Below are 19,623 nucleotides of genomic sequence, written 5' to 3'. Positions count from 1 at the left end.
CTCCTCTGTTGTGGTCCATACTGATTGCACAGCCTCAGGCGTGGCCTGTCAGGGTGCTGGATTTCCCTGTGAGCTGCGGCAGAGGATCCTGCCCTCACTCAGTCCTGCTGAGTCCCAGACGCCAGCACTGCTGTTGCTTCTGCCAGTCATATCACCACAGCTTTCCCCAGCACTGTTAGCGTCCAGTTTTGCTTTGCTTCTTTGCATTGGCATTGAGTTTTCCTTAGGACAGCTGCTGGATTGTGTGCTGACATGGTCCTGGTCTGATAGAATTAAGAGGGAGAGGTAATCAAAATTCCCCTCTCCCCCTTTTTTTCCTTTTTTTTATGGGAAGCTGTTTGGATGGGGCAAGATACATGGCAAGAGTAGCACTTGCTGAGCCCATAGTAAAAGGGACACTGCAGGCTCTCAGCCACTCTTTGCTGCAAATTCCTAACTGTGCAACCTCTGTATGAGCAGCTGACAATCCTTTGATGACAGCCCCAGAGAGTTAATGAACTAAAAGGGCTATGGGTTATCTATTCCCAGAGATTGGGGAGCGTGAATTAAATGGTCTTTTGGAAGATGGGAAATAATTATTCTTCTGCTTCAGAGCCATGTCCAATTGAATGATGTCGCCAGCACGAATCAGCAACCACAATCACTGATGAAGACCCATTAAACAGATTGGGCTGAGTAATGCACAGGAAAAAATGTCAGGAGCATCTTTAATTCTGAGTCTCTCAACCCTACAATGGTCTTTTCTTCTTTTTTGTGTTTTTTAAAAGAAGCTCTTTAAGCACCTAGAGCTTTTCTTCTCAGTCCTTTAAAGCTGGAAATAGCTACGAATGCATTTCTACACCATTCCTGATGGAAAGCCAAGGACTGGAGTAGCTAAAAGTTTTGTGGGTATTGTCTGGGATATCTGAAGGGTATTGTTTAGGATAGCTGAAGTGAAGAAAGGGTTTGGAAAAAGGCTTCGGCAAGACCCATTGGGAATTCCTCCACTCCTCCACTCCTCTGGCATATTGTTCTGTATGGCACTTCTCCTGGCAGAGCCTGGGGAAGGAGCGAGCTTCCCCAGGGCCAGCACTTCTGTTCAGCTGGAGAGAAGGGTGAGTGTTGAGTGATCCTTACTGAAAAAAAGGCACGTTCTTCTGTAGCTTAACTATTGCAAAAGTGACATAATGAAGTCAAATGTTAGGGCATGATCATTAGGAGAATTCATTAGAAACGCTTGGCTGTACAATGAATTCAGTTGGAAGTTATGAACTATAACTCTTTAGCCTTAGTGGAAGGAAGCAAATCTTACTACAGCATTCTGCTTTTTCACCATACGAGCTGCAACTTCAGGGAAGCTGTACCAGAGGCGAACTTTGCCCATGTGCCAGAGAAACAGGCCAACAGACTGGGCAACAGGTTAATTGACTAGGTAAAGTCCAACATCTCCTCCAGAGGACTGTAGTTTACCCAGATGGCAAAGGAAGATGGAGAAAGGCCCACATTTAGGAATAAAGGAGTTGTCACTTGTCATCAGACCTAGGTTCTACCTAGTCCACCGGTGTGGCTTATATGAATTAGTTGCTGTACAGTCTGCCTCCCTGTTACACCTCATCTTAACCTCTAGTAGGTCAAACACGTTAAATCACCCCCTTGAAGAGCTGAGTATCTTTTCAAGATGTATGTTGACATTAATAACATTCACAGAGCAGATAAAGGAAGCAGCAGTGGCACAAGCCTTCCGCAAACGTGTAGCCCAGGACAAAATTTATCTTAGTTGTACTAAAAAAGTTGTCATAGTTGTATTTAATAAAGATCCTGGACTATTTTTGAGGATGATGCTGCAGAGTTGTGTTGAAGACATTGAGAAGGAGCAGCAATGGCCCAGTCTGGAGACCCACCAGATTCAGACCCTCAGCATGTAGGCTGGATTTCAGCCATCCAGATTTGTTCAGGTTTGTAGATTTGTTTGTAGGTGGCTTCATCCGAGCTGACATTACTACAGTGGTGAAAAAGACACTTCTGAGGCAATGTATCCTAAAGAAGCCATCCAGAACAGGTCAGGTGAAGATCCATGCTGTGGAAATGCCAATTTCTTACCTTTTATAATAAAAAGAAGAGTGGAGTTTGATGGCTCAGATATAGCTATCCAACAGTAGATGGAAGACATCTTACCTCTCATCTCAGAAGAACAACATTTCAATTTTCATTGTCCTTCCCTCCCCCCAGATACCTTCAGATTTCAGTTGTCACAGATCTGAAGAAGTGTTTGAAAATATCACCTGAGTTTAACTAGCGTTTGCCTAAGCCTGCACGTGATCTAAAAACAAAAACTTCAACAAATGCAAACTGTTTCCCTGCCTTTAAAGGTAAGAGATGTGAACATGGGAGGAGCGTGTAGGTTCTGCCTAGAACTTTGATTTGCCTCATTTCGGCCTAGGAAGCAGGAGCAGTGGGGGGGATCTCTGCATCAACTGATCCAGCAGCATGTATCAATACCCAGGGTTTTGTCCCTGTAACAGGATGTATAGCGGCATCGTTTGTCTAAAAGCTAGTAAGTAATTCACTCAGCTGAAAGGTAGTGAGGGTTCACCTGAGCTTGTGTGCCTCTGATTTTTCTACGTATAGATAACATGCATTATTGTATGCCCTGGGTGTTCATGAATTAGAAATTTGATGCCTGTTAGCCAAAATTTATTTCATCAAGAAACAAAGTCCACTCATGTCCCTTGTGTCTGTGGATCAGCCTTCCAGATGTCCTACTCTGTACAGTTTCAAAAATGCTGCAGGGCGAGGAAAGGTGCAATACAGCATCTTGTGCTGCAGCAAGAAAGGGCTTCACAGCAGGAAGGTTCTTAACCTCGGACCAAAGAATACTGTGAGAGCACAGAAATCATTTGGGGGCTTCTAGTCTGCATTGGCATACTCGGGTGCTGTTGATTGATGTACCTGCTGGATCAAAGCTCCATTCTCCTCTATTGGATTTGATATTTATTGGGAGTCCTGGTGTCCTCCACCCGGATGTGGGTACGTTCCAGCTCAATGGCAAGGGCGTTTGTACAGGCAGGATGGCAAACAATGCCTGCTTGTTTTGACTGTAGGTTGTTAAAATGCTGCTTTGGAGGTTGTGTCACGATGTTGGAATGTGATTCAGTGTGAAAGACACAGCGGCGTTTTAAAGGGATATCATGCAGATCCCTGCTCAGCTGCATGCATCGGGGGTATGAGGCTGCCCAGCACTGCGCTCACTTCCCATGCATGCTGTAGAGACCCGGATCTTTCTAACTTGCTTTGTAGGTGCTGCTTGCTAAAGTTCTTCAGCATTTTTCTGTTTGCTGGGGTTTATGCAGTCTGTCTACCTTTCCCTTGAAAAGCAGCATCTGAAAATGAGATGCTGCACTTAGCTGAGAACTCACATGTGCCAGAAAGAAATAATTCTGTGACCTCCATTGGGTACAATGCTCCTGGTAACCCCTAGGAGATTGGTCTGACCCTAATAAGAGACAAAAGCCAGAGAGCTAAAGTGCAGGAAAAAGAAATTCCTTGGAAAAAGGTCTGTTGAGGGCAGGTAAATACAAAAGAACCATTTCTGCCTCTGTAAACTCCCAGAGTACAAATTGGAGGTCAGAACAGCGTTCTGCAGGAGAGATGTTACGTGTGCCTGTCCTGTCCTTTCTGTCTTTCCTTGGCAGTGGCTGTTTGTCACAGCTGCTACAGGACGCTGGGCTGTTTGTGTGACTTGGGAAAGGAAGGGGACAGAGGTGCCTTGCTCTGCTGCTGGGATGCTGGGCAGCAGCTTTGGCTTGTGGCCTTGCTCTAGAGAGGAACGATTGAGGTTTGGGGCCAAACTATCCACCGGTCACATAGGACACCTGTCTGTACCTGGGCTTACGTTCAGTGGGGTTAATTGGACGTGTTCATGGATATGGCTGGCTGGGAAATTTGGAAATGCTGAAAAATTGTGTTGTGCCAGACTGGAGTGAAAATGTCATGTGCTGACAAACCAAAAGGAAAAAAAAAATAAGTTTTTCTCAGTTGAAATGTTTTTCTTGACATCTCTGTGAAAAGCTGAGAAAAAGAAAAAAATCAAAATGAAAGATTTCAAAATTTAATTAAACTGCACAGACAGTTCTCTTGAACAAAAAGCAAATGTCTTTTTAGTAACTGTTCAAACAGCATGTTTTGATTATTCTGGATTTTTCCCCCAATCTTTTTTTTTCCCTTGGGTCTGGAAATATAGCGACACCAAACCATCCCTAGAAAAAAGGTTTGGGTTTGGACAGATCCAAGTGTTTCAACAACAACATGTTTTGTGAGAAAATTCCCTGCTGCTTCTGTTCATCAATAAATTTGATGAGTTTAACCAGTCTCATGGCTGGCTAGGGAAAAAAAAAAAAAAGATCCCCCAGTTAGAGAAGTGGATAAATAACTTGGCACAAAGTCCTTCTCTGTTGACTCAGTTTACTTTGTGGACCCGGGCACGACTGTCATAATAAATTAAAGCATGTGCATTCCCATTTGTCACTTCATCACTTCCTTTTGCTGCCTTCCAACATGTGGTAAACCCATTAGTTTTAACACAGAGAGAAAAGACCAGATGAGGGGAGGAGAACAACGCTAGAATTAAGGGGAGAGAGGAAGAAGGGGAAGACTTGCATGGCGGAGCGACGGCATCACTGAGGCAGGCACAGGTGGCGTATTTATGGGGGCAGACTCATTCTAAAGTTGTTGGGCTCCGTCATCTGTTGATGGGGAAAAAAAGGAGACGATGGTTCTTCTGGGAGTCGGTAATAACCCCCCTGCAAATGCTTAGGGTGGCCCAAAATCCAAGATGGAGAAGTCTCCTCTCAGTCCCGCCCTGTCCCAGTGTTTGAGCGAGTTGTGCACAGGACCATTACCGTGCAAGATGTTCCTTGCTGTCTCTTCGTCTGTGCACGGCTTCTCTTCGTCGCTCCTTGCCATCATCTGCAGTCATTTCCTAGAGCTAGAAGAGGGATGTGCTCAGAGCAGGCCCCTTGTTGACAAGGTGTGAACAGATTGATGGCCATCCCATCCCACCTGGCTTCACAGGAATAAACGCAGCCCAAGCGGGCTTTCCGGGAATCCCCCACCAAACTTCAGCCCCTGCAGAAACAGAGGGTTTGTGCTTTGAATGAGAGCAGAGGTCAAATTCAGAAAGAGAAAAGGGCGTGTTAGGTGTATGTAAGTGTGGTGGGAAGCTCAGAAGAATGTAAGTTTGGGATTTGAAAGCATCACACTCCTGAATTATGATTATTTATTATGATGATAGTGCCTAGAGGCCCCAGTCTCGTTGTGCTAAGGACTTCACAGGCATATAATGAAGAGACAGTCCCTGCCTGGAAGATGAATGAGGAAAACCTCCCTAAAGGGGGCTGGGAACAGGTGTGGCATATATCCATCAAGCTGATGGAGCGTGTTTACGAGATGGGTATGTAACTGTGTGCAAGTGTAAGAGAGACAGCAAGAGAAGGAGAAAGTTGGATGGTAATTTTCATCTCCCTGGCTCTAAAGAAGGGTTTTGATTATTTTTAATCCTCACCTTTCTTCTCCGGTAATGATTATCCACAGGTAAGAAATGAATTATCAAAAAAGTTTTAGTGATTTTGCTGAAAATCTGGATGCTGAGAGATGTGTTTCAGTCATTCGCTCTATCTTTAAGCAAGTCACTTCAGCTTAGACTTTTTTTTAAAGGTAATTAAGTACATAGTCCCCATGATGTCTCTTTAAAAGTCTGGCTTTCTCTAATCTTTTAGTGCTTCGGTTTTAGAAAAAAAAAAAAAAGGATAAAGAAACAAGTTTTTTCATGAGCAGCAGATTTAGTGAAGCTGCGAATTTAGTGAAGCCCCACGGACTTGTAGCTTGTGTCTCCCAATGCAGATGGCTGGGGGCATCTCTGTCCTTGCTAGGTCCCCCACTGCGCTGGGCTGGGCAAAGCACAAAATACTGTCTGGAGCCTTTGGGGAGGGACCTGCTGCTCATGACAGGTAAGCTGCTGGGTTTTAGCTGCCTTGCCTTCATTTGGGAAACTCTGCCCCCTTTCAGATTTGCCCAGGACTGGACGACGGACTCCAAAGTTACACGATGAGGAGGGAAATGAGCAGTTGTACTGGCAACACAGTCAAAGAAAAAGATTTGTTTCTTAAGCAGTCGGGCTAGGAGTGATGTTCACTTACTTACAGCAACATCCTGGAAACCTAGGGGTGAAATTTCCCTAATATTGAGGAAGCCTGTGCTTGCTAAGGGTTAATGAACCAACTGCTCTGAAGCTCATTAAAGAGAGGGGAAGGGAGCATTCTGCCCAGCAGTGGGGCATGGGGCTTCTTGAGTACCTGAGGGAGCAAAAGGAGCGTGAGAGATGGATGAATTTTTTCTTTTAGTTCTTAGAACAATCACCAACAAGAAGAAACTTAGCTATTCTTAGTCACATCTAGTGCTATGCATAATCCTTCTTGCTGAATTATGAAATATGATAGCTTTTATTAAATCCATTACAATTACAGCCTCTCTGCTGCACAGGTTTAGAATATGGAATAAGTAGGGTGCATGATTTCAAATAAATATTTAAGGTTTTGATGCATGATAGTTTTAGACTCTTAGAACATAGGATTATATTTTGTTATGTCTGTTCGCTTTTAATTCATGCAAATTTTCCTATCCAGCTACTTTGTAGTGTTAGGAACTTTATTATTTATTGTTTTTAGGTTTCTTTTTGTTTGTTTCTTAGTGTTTGTACCAGGAAAAACATCATGGCTGGTGCAGTTTTGCCCCAGATTTTCTACTGGTAACTTGACTCTTCTGTAAAGTGGTTGAGTATATAAAGTCAGAGATAAGGGAGAATTTCATGTAAAGTTGAAATTAATCTCAGGAAGCATGCAACTGGAAAAGACATCAGTCAAAATTTTGTCAAAAAAAAAAAAAAAAGAAAATGTGTCCAAACGCCGTTGAACAAAGAAGTGGGTTGTGTCTCTTTGCAGGGGACCCAGGAGCAGTAGGAGAGCAGGAGATGTGAACACTGCTGTTGCCCTGCATCTCCAGCTAGCAGCTGCTCTTGGGCTCTCCCATGCTCATGGACTTTCTCCTCCGTGGCACAGAGAAATTTCTGCCGGTAGCCTTGCTGCTCAAGTCAACAGCTCTTCTCTGCTGGCGTCTCAGCAGCTTTTGGTTAATCATGCTGCCCCTAGCCTTGGGGTAGGCGCTTCGCAAAACCAAGAGCAGGACCACCTGATCCCCAAAGTGTCAGAAGCTCTCAGAGGGAGAAGCAGGGAGGGGTAGCGCAGGGTTTCCCTCGCGGGTTGCCCAGACAAATGATGCAGGAGCTGATGAAGAGCAGCTATCCGCATTGCCTCTTTGTAAACAAGGATGGGAATCTCTGAGCATGATAGCAAGAGGGAAAACCCCCTCTGCACGACTTCTGTGTGCTTCCTTTGTCTTCCCCACACCTGCTCCCTTTCCTCTTCCGTTCTCCCCACCCACCCTTCAAGAAGATGCTCTAGGTGTCGGCTTTGACTTGGCTGCCAATGCTCTGCGGAGATGTGTTAATGATGACTGGCAGCTTTTAAAAGTGCTGTTTCAACACCTTGCTGTCACCACACCTCATACTTCAGCAGCTTAGCACATGTTTCAAGGTGTTTAAAGAGTTTCCCGTGCAGCCCTTTTCCAGGCACTAACCCCTTGCCAGGAGCAGTAGCAGCTCCTGACCGCACTTTTCTGGCTGCGACCTTGTTAGTATTTGCCTACGACATGTAAATGAGCAGCGTGGTCGTTAGCTAGTGAAATGTGTAATGTTTTCCATTGTGTGGAAGGCTCCGAGCTGACAAGAGCAGAGCTTGTGTTCCAAAGTCTAAAGCAGTTGGCAGGTTTCTCAGTACCAGTTTTTTATGCCCCCGAGTGGGTTATGGAGCGGAAAAGTGGGCGGAGAGGAAAGAGGGAGGAATGTGTGTGGATGTATGGTGGGGGGAGAGTTAGCGAGAGAGAAGGGCCATTTGCAAGCCACCAGCTTTGAATTTAGCTCGCATGGGCCTTGTGGTGGTGCTGAAGGGCCTGTTGGGCTCATTTGATTGACTCTAGGCTTAATGCTGCTTGCCACTTACCAGCACTTGTCTTTGCTCATTAGCAGGGGGATTGTGGGCAAATATTTAGATATTCAAGAGAGGAAATGTTAATCTTTGCCGTGTTCACTGAATATTTAAATGAGGCGGCAGGCAGTTTTGCTCTGTGTTTGACCTAGACTTACAGTGCTGAGCAAACACTCGAGTCCTGGGATGAATTTGCAGACTTACACCTCCCTGCTATTGGGGTTGGAGTCCCGCAGTGAAATTCAGACCTTTTCAGGACGGGCAGTGCAAGCAGCCTACATAAGCCCTCCTGTGTGTCAGTGGTGCAGAAGCTTTGATCGCAGCAATTTGAAGCACAGGGAAGTGTCACCCCCAAGCAGTTAGAATAACGCTGGCTGTGTTACAGACCCTCTGCTCCCTGGGCAGGAGATGGCCCCCCAGTTATGGCTGAGGGTGGCCATGACTGATAATTACAGCTAGACTGAGCACTCAGCACACTCCTTTTGATTAAAAAAATGAGGAAAATACAGGTATTCTCTTGAAGCTTGGACAGGCAGATCTCCCAAGCACAAGTATGAATTAGGAACTTAACTTGTTTGGAGATGAGCATGGTATTTGTGATGGTGTCCTGATGTCTCTCATGTTGCTCTGGTGGATAGACTAGCTACCTCCTTTGAATGTGAAATGGACTGAGGTGAGGTTAATCTGCATTTACAAGCTGGAAGTGGGTAACAAGAAGTGTCTTGCATCACGTCTTATTACCCAGAACTTTTCTGGAAGTTTACACATTAGCGTTTGTGTCCTTTCTCATTGCTGCCTCCTGTACTTATTCTAATCAATGAACGTGGAAGTGTCAAAATCTAATTTGAGATTGTTGCAGCTTTGTAGGAAATGATCTCAGTGGATAAGCTTAAAAGACTAATGTATCTGTATATGTAAGAGACAAAGGGCCAAAAGGAGTAAATCTGGCAGCTGTTTATTTAACCCATGTTTTAAGGGAGCATGTTTAACGGATCGTGGTGCTAGCTTTGCAAGGTAATGAAACAGATAAGGTAAAGCCAGATCCTGGCAGGTGCTGAGCACCTGCCCTGGCCCAATAGTACCTCTCTGGATCAGAACCTCTATGGTTAAGGCAATTCAGTCAACATGAAATTATTATTTAATTTGATCAATTTACATCAAAGTCACCTGAGAAATTATTCATTTATTCCTAAACACAGTCACTGGCTACATGCTGAAGGGTGATGTGAAAAACATTTATTATGGATTTTATTATTGACAGAGTGCCTAAACACAGTTTCTTTATATTTTCTGTCTCTTGTATTCCAGTAGCTGCTAGTCAATTACATATTTCTCCAGTAAATTGGAGGTTTAGAAAGTCACTTGGGAGTTGCATGACTCCTCTTAGTGGGAATTAAAAGAGAGTTATCCTAGATTTAGGTGCATCTGACAACTCCCCCATGTGCAATTCCTCCATTGGTGTCTGCGGCCTCTTGCCCGGGATCTCTTCTTGTTTTCCCTTTGGCATTTTCCCTTTTGTCTTTATTATTCCTTTTATTATTCAGCCATGCCCTCAGTGGTATTATACCTTATAGACCAGCTATCTGGAAACAAGAGGCAGTAGGCAACTTGTGAGCCAAAAGCTAGCCATGGCTTCAGCCACAGCAAGAGCTTTGGGTCATGTCAGTCTGTTCATGGTGGTGGTGACAGGCATGAGGCCCCACGTTTATACCATCTGGTTTCACTTCTCTTGGCTTTTTTACGTTTGCAGCACTAGACTGGCTGGGCTTTTCCACGTACAGTAAATGGCTGCTTGTGTGTAATTTTTGAAATGCCCTCTTTGAGTCTGTTCTCATTGACAGACTTTTTTGTTGTTGTTTTTCCTGAGTAACTCTGGCATTGTGTTCAGAAAACAGTGGCTCGTAGCTCTCCGCAGATATAGGGCACTTGCTGCTCTAGGGAGTGATGCGGTAGTGGGAGAGAGCATCAAAGGGAGTCTCCTGCAGTTGGGTTTGTCAGCTGCACTCAAGTGCATCGCGCCCAGCAGACTAAAATTCCTGGTACCGTTTCCTCCACCGATACTCCCTCATCGCAGCCTTCCTCCTCCTCTGTTACCTTTGCCTGGAGCCCAGCAGGAGCAGGATGGTGGGGTGAGGGGCAGCACTAAAATAAACCCAGAAGAGCCTAACACCGAACAGATTCCAACCTGTATAGGACAATTCTCCTGTTAGGGAGCGTGCCCATCTTTGCACTGTCTGAGGGTTGTTCTCCAGTTGCTGTTTTAGGCCATCTGATTTTGAAATGATGCTAGCTGTAGGGAAATAAAAGCATGTTTAACTGGGGCTTGTGCCAAAGACGCAGTGTAACGTAAGTCGAGGTGGAAACAGGAAAGGTCATGTTCACATCCGTGTCTCCTTGCTTCTTCCTCTGGAGCTTCTGTCTTGGCAGGTGTCTGTAGGATAGATGGGAAAAGATAGTGGCTTGTGCTCAAGAAAATTCAAAGCAGCAGCAGCAATAATCCCAGTAACAGGGCAAGTCAAAGAGCTGTAAGATAAAGAACAGATAATGAGGATTTGAATGTTGTATCTCTTTTCTATGTTTTTCCCTACAGCTTGAGATGTGTGTTCCAGTAGCGGGTTTCCCACTGAAAAGTTCAGTCCAGAAAGGAGGTGGGTGACCCTTTGTCCATGGCACAGACTGCAGAAGTTCTCACCTCTGCCACTTGTTCAGTTCTGGCTGTGATGGTTAAAAGAGAAAAGTCATTCTCCGATAGATTTAAGAAGCCGGTATAAAACAGGTCCACTGATTTAATTGCCAATACCTAAAGAAGCTTGTCTGATGGAAGATCATCACTGTTATTGATTGGGATGGGAGGTAACATGCACTAGGACAGTTTCAACAGAGGGGCCAGCATGACTTGGAGAGCTGTTTAGAGAGGCAGGGATGTGTTCTGTGCTGGTGTAGCTATTATTCTTCATAAGTGAATTTAGCCCATGTGGAGGAGAAGCAATTCCCTATGCTTGCTTCGCCCTCACCGCTGACCTCTAAGCGGGGATTAAGTATTACACTGACTTTTACCTAGCAGTGAGTTATAGTCTATGTGCATGGGGGCTCCTGTCCTCAGGATCATTTCTCTCCTGCTCTCTCAGTATATGATGCTCTTGTTGGTTTATTGGTATTTGTTTTTTGTTTCATTGGTTGGTTCTTTTTTACCAAAAAGTAATAATTAAAGGGAAAACAAATCTTCCCTTCATCCCCAACCAAAACCATAAAGAGAGCAGGCAGTTTGTGATTCTTGGTTGCACGTGGCAGGAAGAAAATATTTAATTAATTTTCTAGTGTGAGCCATTGCGAACATGAAGGGGACATTGTCAACTAATTTGCTTTTTCCCACAAAGTGTTGCACAACCTATCTAGGAAAGTGTCTTTTTGGTGTGGTATATGCCAAGCTCCAGAAAGGAAAATGCTGCTGAAGCAGTGCCAGCTGGCTGTGCGCCCACGCTCCGTTTCCAAAGCCAAGGTAATGGCATCAGCAAGGTTGGCATGAAAGCAGAAACAAAACAATCTCAGCATTTGACTGCAGGCACCCTTTGGAGCAACTCCTGTGTGAGACAGGAGAGAAGGAGATAGGAGAAAAAAGTGTTCGCCCTAGTAAAAAGTGTTTGGGGGAAAAAAAGTCCAGTGAACCAAGTTGTTGGTGGAAGGTGCAGTCCTCTGGACACCAGGAGGTTCTGGGGAGCAGTCAGCTTCAGTCAGATAGCTCAGCAGGAACTACCTAAATCCTTCGTTTTTACAAGTAGCAAAATGTAAATATTGACAGGGTTGAAACATAATCTGCTGAAAGTAATTCCATTTCAGTTTTTTTATGACATGGCAAAATATTAACTGAGCTGTACGTCTTTCATTCTTATGTACTAAAGAATTAAATAAATATTAAATCCAATAAAAATATAATTGTTGCTATGAAAGCAGGAGCTTGAACCTCTACTAAACAAGCTTTTGTTCCCCCAGAATTACTGGTTTAGGGTGATTCTGAATTTTCAGTTTCTTGTTATGGTTCACTACAGTTAGGGAGTATTTCTGTCATTATGAAACTTTGTACAGAAACTGTTTGCAGACCAGCTTTAATCAAGGTGTGCTCTGAGATCATTTTAACTGTGGATACACAGTTTAATCTTTCAGTGTATTTTAGAACAGTTAGATAAGAGGACCTACATGATATTATGTATAAAATACTTGGTGTTTTACCATGGGCCCGTACCTGACCCAGTGTTTCCTGCTGAGCAGTGGGGTTTGTTAACTGGGGTACAGTCCCATTCTGATGTGTCTAAAGGACTTCAGAAGGGAGAGGTTTCCATCCTGCTAGCTAGGAGTGCAAGTGAAGCTACCTCTCAACTATCTATATCCATCTGTTTGTTCAGATTTGTGGATCAGCAGAATTGGCTCAAGGGATTTTGAGGTCATTTGAGGAGTCAGAGGGACCCGTGAGTGCTGATTTGGTGCCGTGGCTTACTGCTCTGAAAGTGTTTCTGATAACTCACAACAAGAGAAGCATAACGGATTTTCAGGGTGTTACAAGATGCCAAAGACGTCACAACCACCCTAGCTGTGACTGGTTAAACCTTTTTTTTTATTATTTTTTTTTTTTTTATTTTGTGTGTGATCTGCCTCCAGCACCGTCCAGGACTATTTTGCCTTTATTTACCCATATTTTTTTCATGTTTTTTTTTTTCTTTTTGTTCTTTTTGTTATAGGAACAGAATATAGATACAGCTGGAGCCGTCTGTATGTTGCTGTCTTTTTGAGCAGTGGAAGATGAGTGTAGACTGCAGCAACGTGCTTATTTAGATCCGCTGCTCTCTTCAGCCACTCTGCTCTCAGTCGTTCCCAGCAATAACACGTGAGGTTTATCTTTTGTTGTGTAGCTTGCTGGGCAGAAGCCAGGAGGTTAATGCATGCTGGAATGTCATCCCTAGTATGACACTGCAGTGGAGGTGTTGGAATTGAGCACTGGTAGATATACGTTTTATTCCTAGCCCACTCATGGACTCATCTTTTTCTTTTGCCATTTCTCTCCTCCCAGAGAAGATTGGGCAGTGGTGCTCTGTACTTGGCAGGGGTGCTGCAAAGCTTGTTGCATGTATGTTTGTGGAGTGCTCCATGGGTGTCAGGCATCAGTAGAAGTTCACAGTGGTGCATTTTGCAGTGACTCTGTCCTCTTCCATTTGCCCTGATGAGCATTAATTGCAGACGTCCCACCTTTGGGGAAGGATTAGGCCTTCTGTCAAGATTTCTGGTGCTGGCTGTTGAGAAGGAGAAGATTTTTGAACAGTAGTTAAATCTGTGAAATTTGGGCATTCTGAGGCTTTGGGGGTTAGATTTATCCCTTCTTTTCATTGAAGAGGAAAGATGGTGGGAAATCAAATATTACATCAAAAACTGAATTTTAGTTCTTAAGAAAATTATGTATATTCATCACGTGGAAATTACTAGTAGGTCAGTTTCCCAAACAAGTAGAGGTTCTTAACACTTGAATAGAAATAATTAGACCAAACATAGTAGAGATGAGGGATGCGAAGCATGCCCAAGCACTTCTAAGAGAATATTGTTGTGGTTAGTTGTATTCCTAATGCGTAGGTGAAACCAGAACATTCAATGCAGAAAACATTAAAAATGTTAGCTGTAAAAGAAAAATGAAAAATGAAAGTGAAAAAAGTTACTCACCAGGGTTCTACCAGAAATACTACGTGAATAGAGACCTAGTAATACAGAAGAAATCCAGGAGTCTAGAGGAAAGAGCGGCAAAATAACTGAAGCATCTCTTTCTATTAGTGTTAATACGGCTCAATATTAAGGCTAACAGTAAACTTCACCTACTGTATGTGGAAACTTAACTTTGTGAGTGTGGAAATGCTCTTGTTTGGTCTGGAATACTTACTAACGTAAGGAATATAACATAGGAATACATTTGAAGGAACGAAAATGACCCTAAACTCCTTGAGCATTTGAAGTAGAAGGAGGTCTATTGAGGGTTAACGGGCATCTTTCAGATCTCTGCAAGAGGAAGAGAAGCAGTCAAAGAGAAAAGTAAAACTTCAGAGCAGCTAAATATTCTTTTGGTTCATCTTTCTTCTTTTCCAGCAGATGCTGGCAATGGTTACCACTGCAGCTTTACTCTTTTCAGGTAATAAAGGTGAGACACTTAGGTGTCAAGAAGCAGTATTCTGGAAGGACTAATTGGATTGCATCCAAGAGCTCTGGAGGAATTAAAGATAAAGGTCTAAGCTTGCAGTTAAACAAGCATCCTCTGGGGTTTACTTGGCAACTAATTTCTAGCTCTTCAACTAATACTCCCAAGTGTCATTTATGAAAATTTTGGTGGTGTTTTTTTTTTTTTTTTCCATTTCTGGTGAACTTTTTGCAGACAGAAGGAGGCAGGAGTGGAACAACAACCCCCTGATCTGTACAATTAAGTGCTGCATGTCATCTCAGAAATTACAGAGTCCTGGGCTATATTTCAGTACCTGGTAACTAAAAATGGCTTAGTGGTCAGAAAGTCATTGATGTTTGCTTCAGAGGTAGTAGTTATTGGCAGATGCCCAATAAAAGGCAGAGCTATTTTGTCGTCTGTCAAGGAGATAGGATGGTGGGGTTTAGGACCACTGCTTTGGTTTATAATGTAAATGTATGTCTGTTAATTCTATTCTTAATTAGCTGCATCAGTCTGGGTTTGCTGCTTTTGTATGCTGTGTTTTAGCGGCAATTGACTGTTTTTACCTTTTCAGAAGGAGAAAGATGTAAAAGCAGCTCTTGGAGTCAGTCTTTATTGACTACTTGTGCAATTCCTGGTTACCCTGACCAAGGTCAAGAGATTGTGCCCAGGCAATAATTCGTCTGTCACAAGAACTCCTGCCGATCGCTCAGATTGCCCGCAGCAGCTGCCTTCGCTCTTAAGGTAGGTGAGCAGAGAGGAGGAATGAGCAGGCCTTTTTCTCTTGCTTTTTTCTCTAAGCTTTTTTCAGGCCATGGAGACTTGATCTCACTGTTTGTAAAATAGAGCCTGGTGTTTCATACCTGCTGAGATACGGTTTTTAGGATCATATGAACGTTGAGCACCTGGCTGAAGAAAAGGCACGTGCATTAAGGACTTACTCTCTGTCTGTTTTCTCCTTTGACGTCAGTGCTTTCAGCATGGGTAGTCTTGATGAACGTGGGTTTTAGGCTGAGAAGGCTCCAGCCCTTTAACCTTAGAAGCCAAAGGGAAATAAATTCCCGCTTGCGTTGAATGCCCTGGTTCATACTGAGTGCTGAGATTGAGGTGTGGTGTTTCTCACCTGGTGTGTCACTAGTATTTAAAGCCATGGAGTGACGCAACCTCTTGCAATGTTCAGGTCTTAGAAGATATTATCAAGACAAACTGAGATCTTAGAGCTCAGGCCCCAACAGGCAGCTAGCACTCCTGATCATCTTCTGAAATGCAGTTAATTGTGTGCCTGCATACACACCCTGTTAATGAGTAAGTAGTCTCTAAAATTTCACCTTTTACAAATACTTGCAAACTGACCCTGAAATGTCTCTCAACCCAATTAAAAATGACCTCGTGTCTCTGATTCACGAACTGTTCATAACTGGGAGTGGATCCACTCAGTTCAGGTGTAAAAATGTCAAGTCTTCAAGAAGTAACCCAGAAATATTACAAACTGTCACAAGAAATACATTGGCTCAGTTTCTTTCCCTTGATATTTCTACCCTATTGCTATGAATTTTACTGGATCTGTTACGAGGATCCTTATCCCAAGTAAGTCCCAGGAAAACAGTGACAGTGCTGGTGTGCAGCTGGCAGGGAGCAGAGCGAGTGGTGTGTTGCCTGAACCGATGGCCTTGCCTTGCCCGGCACGGTGTCTGGCACAGCTGTCTGTCTCCTGTATTGAGCTGAACTGCTGTATAGGTCAGGACATGTTTGGCCAGGCCTGTGACTGTCTTCCGGACATTCACCAGCCCTGTCTCCATCTATCCCTGTATTACCACATTCCTTTCTCTTTTTTATGCTGAGATCTCCTGTGTCTGTCTGTCTTTCTCTCTTCTCTCTAGCCTCAAACCTCCATATCTGTCTGTCTGTTCCAGACAGCACTACAGTGTATGAGTTATTCCGAAACATGAATGATTTTTATCCTGGTAATCCTCTGTCAGAAAGAGAAAAAGGGGTTTTATTCTGCTTTTTTCTCTCCCTCCCCAGTCTTCATCATGCTTCCTTCCCAGCTTTCCTCCATCCAGTTCTCCCTTCCCCTCTCTCATGACGTGAGCACGTTATTCTGTTCAAGCTAATGGCTTTTACTTGCTAATGGGAGAACTGTTCTCTTCTGTCCTTTGCTCTTTGGCAGCCCCTGAACTCTGCTATTTCCTGTGAGGTTTGATAAGTCTTGAAACTCCACCCGCAAGAGTCTAAAAAGCTCAGGACTCCAGACTGCATTGTGTGTTTGAGTGAATAGTCACAGGTCCTCTTTTGATCACAACAGCTACACACGTTCACACTTTAGTCCTGTAAGCCTTGCAGAAGTTTTACTAAACGTTTAGCTACAAAGCAAATTTTATGAGCCGTATTACAGGTGTGAAGCAGCTTTTATTAGGGAGGAATGTGTCAGGAGAAGCTCTGCAGGTAAGATTTCTCAGCTGTCTGATGTCACTGTGGAAACGCAGGCTGCATCCCTTTTTTAATGGATATAAAATATAATTCTCACCATCCAGGCTAGCTTTAGTTCCCTGCTTATTGGGAAGGTTGTGAAACCATGGTCACCGTATCCTCAACATCACAAGTTCTTGATTTTGTCTGCCCCCTATGCAGAAGGGCACTGACTTCGTTTTTGAAGGGCACTGACTTTGTTTTCATCAAAACTTCCCAGCATTTTGTTCATGGAGAGGTGTTTTGTGAGGGGTACATCAGAGGGGCAGACACATTAAAACTGTAAGCAGTCCTAGTGGTGTGGTGTATTTGGCATGGATTTTCAAATGGCTTCTTGTTGTGCCACTCAGAAAGCCTGGAGGACATGTCTGAAGCCTGGGGTATGGGGCAAAGAGGCTCTGCTTGAGGACAAGACATTCCAGGGCTGACTGATGAGCAGCTGTAGGAAGCAGACGAGTTTTAGCACGTCATTTACAGCATGGCCAGTAAGGAGAGTCAGGTCCAATGGATAAGAACTAGCCTGGCATTCGGAAGGTGCATGCTCTGCCTCTGAGTCTGGCAGTAAACTGCTGTGTGAGATTGGCTTTATCCTTCCATGTTGTGTCTTGGCTTGTTCAAGGAATCTTCAAGGTGTTTGTGATTTCTTAGTGTGTATGTGGCTCTGCCATGCTTAGCACAGGGACCTTGTCTGAGGGGCTTCAGACTGTAGTTATGTATCGATCAGACCTCTACACTAAGATGACCACATAATTCTAAAAAATACAAACATGTGAGAGCCAAAACTAGAAAGCTGGGTGCTCAACCTGACTTTAATCCTTCTTTCTCGTCTGTATCTTTCAATTTCTTTGGATAATTTTTACAGCAAATTGGTAGCCAACATAATTTGAAGGAGGAGAAACCTACCTGATCTTCCTGCATCCTATGTTCTTTCATCATACAAAAGCTGAGTAGGTTTCACATTTTTTTAATACCTTCTCAGAGCAGAAGCCCTGGTGGGGCAGTGCACGCTGCTACTAGCTAATTGAAAGTAGGTGGTGTCTGCTCCAGAGACATCAAATCAGGTGGGTGGGATGTGATCACTACACACTGTCCATATTTCGTGATAATAAAGTCTCCAAGGAAAGGAATCTGGGGGAAGCAGCTCAGTTTCCTAACTGCCTTTGAATTCAGAAGACAGCAAAATGGTTTTGTTTCTTAGAAAAAAGATAGAGGCCAGCTCTAACGATGTCTCTGAATGTGAGAATATGTTTCTGTGTTGATATTTCTTTATCTTTTATGTGATATATTTTTATTTTCCGTGGAGTTTGGCTTCCTTTATTTACATATATAATAACCTCCCTACTGAGTAAACAAGAGATGCCCAGCTAAGCAAACAAGCCTGAGGGTGATGGGAGAGAGAAAGGAGAATAGCGAGAGGGAGAGGAAAAGAGAGGTGGCAATAGGAAAAGGGTAAACAGACAAGCACTAATTAAGGCCTTCATCACAAGCGGGGAGATGTGCGAGGCTGACAGTCAGTCAAGCAGATAAGGGGAGATGAGTTAAAATCTAGCCCCAGGTTTTGAAGGCCCCGGGGCCCTGGCAGACAAGAGCACAGTGAACGAACAGGAAGCCACTGAAAGGTCATTTGCATGAAATGATGTTCAGGATCTTCGCTTTTGTTGTTGCCCTGATAGCTTTAACCCGTTCCTGGCCCAGGAAACACGTAGAGATAAGACGCTCGCAGCCAGACTCTGTACATGGCTCGAAGGCTTCGTTTGGTGGCCTCTGAGGGAGCGTATGCTTCGTGTAGGGACAGAGAGGGCTTGCATTTGCCACTGAAAGTAAGGGGAGCTGAAATTCCTTGGCAAGTGATGTGATCACACTCTAGCAGAGCAGAAAATAGAGAAATCATTAAAATGGGAGACTCTCGGTGTGAACTGAGCCGCGAGCTTGCCAAGCTGAAGGGAGATGCAGTGACCTGCAGTGGTCACACACAGTCAGGTATACTAAGCTTTGAATTTTGTTCATCTTTCCAAATCTTAGGAGTCTCCATTGTGGAGTAATGCTAGAGCATATTGTCACTTGCCCTTGCTGTGTTGTCACAAACATGTCATGACTATCAGGAGCGTTGTGCAGGTGGCTCCTGTCTGCCCCTTCAGCTGGAAATGAAAATACTCTAAATGTGTGGTGCTGATGAAAGAATGGGCAAATTGTAGTCACAGTCTCTTCTCCCTGAGCTACTTTAGGAAACAAGATCTAGCTTGGATCTCCAAGGGACTTCTGACACTAAAATTAATATTATATGTTCTCAATGTGCTTAGGCATTTAGGCAGATTGTAATTCTTAGTGACATGGCAAGAGAAAGGGATGCAAAAGTGCTCACCATTTTGTAATAGTCAGACAGCCTAGCACACTTGTTTTTTTTTTCCCTACTTCTTTTTAGACATTTGATAAGTCACAGTCGTTACTCTTGTTTTCCTTCTGAAACATAAAAACTGGTTATAGAGAAGTCTACAAGATTAAACAGGGGTCTGGGCTACTGGACTTCTGGGTTCTCCTCCAAACCACTGCTACTTCATTACTGTTTGACCTTCTCCATCTCATGTCAACTCCTTGTGAGTAATGTATCTGTCTGCCACAGAAGGGCAATAAGCCTTAGTTGCCTCCAAGACAGGGGATGACTGGAATTGTTAAATCTGATATTGGTAGAGCGCTTTCAGGTCCTTGGGTAAAAATGGTGTTGAAGGTAAAACAGTAGTTAATGGTAGAATAGCACTCTGGTGGGGGTGGTAAACTGGGTGTTGAAACTTCAGGTTTAAGGCCAAATCATGGTGGGAGTCCAGCAAGGTCTTCAGAGGCATCAGCCTGTTGTGATGTAGGATCTCACTGAAGATTTCCAGTGGAGTGCGC

The 19,623-nt window shown here is 43.9% G+C and overlaps 1 long non-coding RNA gene across 1 annotated transcript in view; it reads left to right on the top strand.

Moving 5' to 3' along the window:
- The first annotated feature begins 2,022 nt into the window (after positions 1-2,022).
- Positions 2,023-19,623, top strand: part of LOC136786533 (uncharacterized) — a 44,802-nt gene continuing 27,201 nt past the window's right edge. Inside the window, exons 1-2 of the long non-coding RNA XR_010825437.1 lie at positions 2,023-5,568; positions 12,809-15,009. This is a non-coding gene — a long non-coding RNA (uncharacterized lncRNA). The remainder of the gene's footprint in view (positions 5,569-12,808; positions 15,010-19,623) is intronic.

The sequence above is a fragment of the Anser cygnoides genome, chromosome 17 (assembly GCF_040182565.1).
Source record: "Anser cygnoides isolate HZ-2024a breed goose chromosome 17, Taihu_goose_T2T_genome, whole genome shotgun sequence".
Classification (NCBI taxonomy): Eukaryota; Metazoa; Chordata; class Aves; order Anseriformes; family Anatidae; genus Anser; species Anser cygnoides.
The sequence above is the reverse complement of the archived record's forward strand: the minus strand, read 5'-3'. Positions and strand labels throughout refer to the sequence as shown.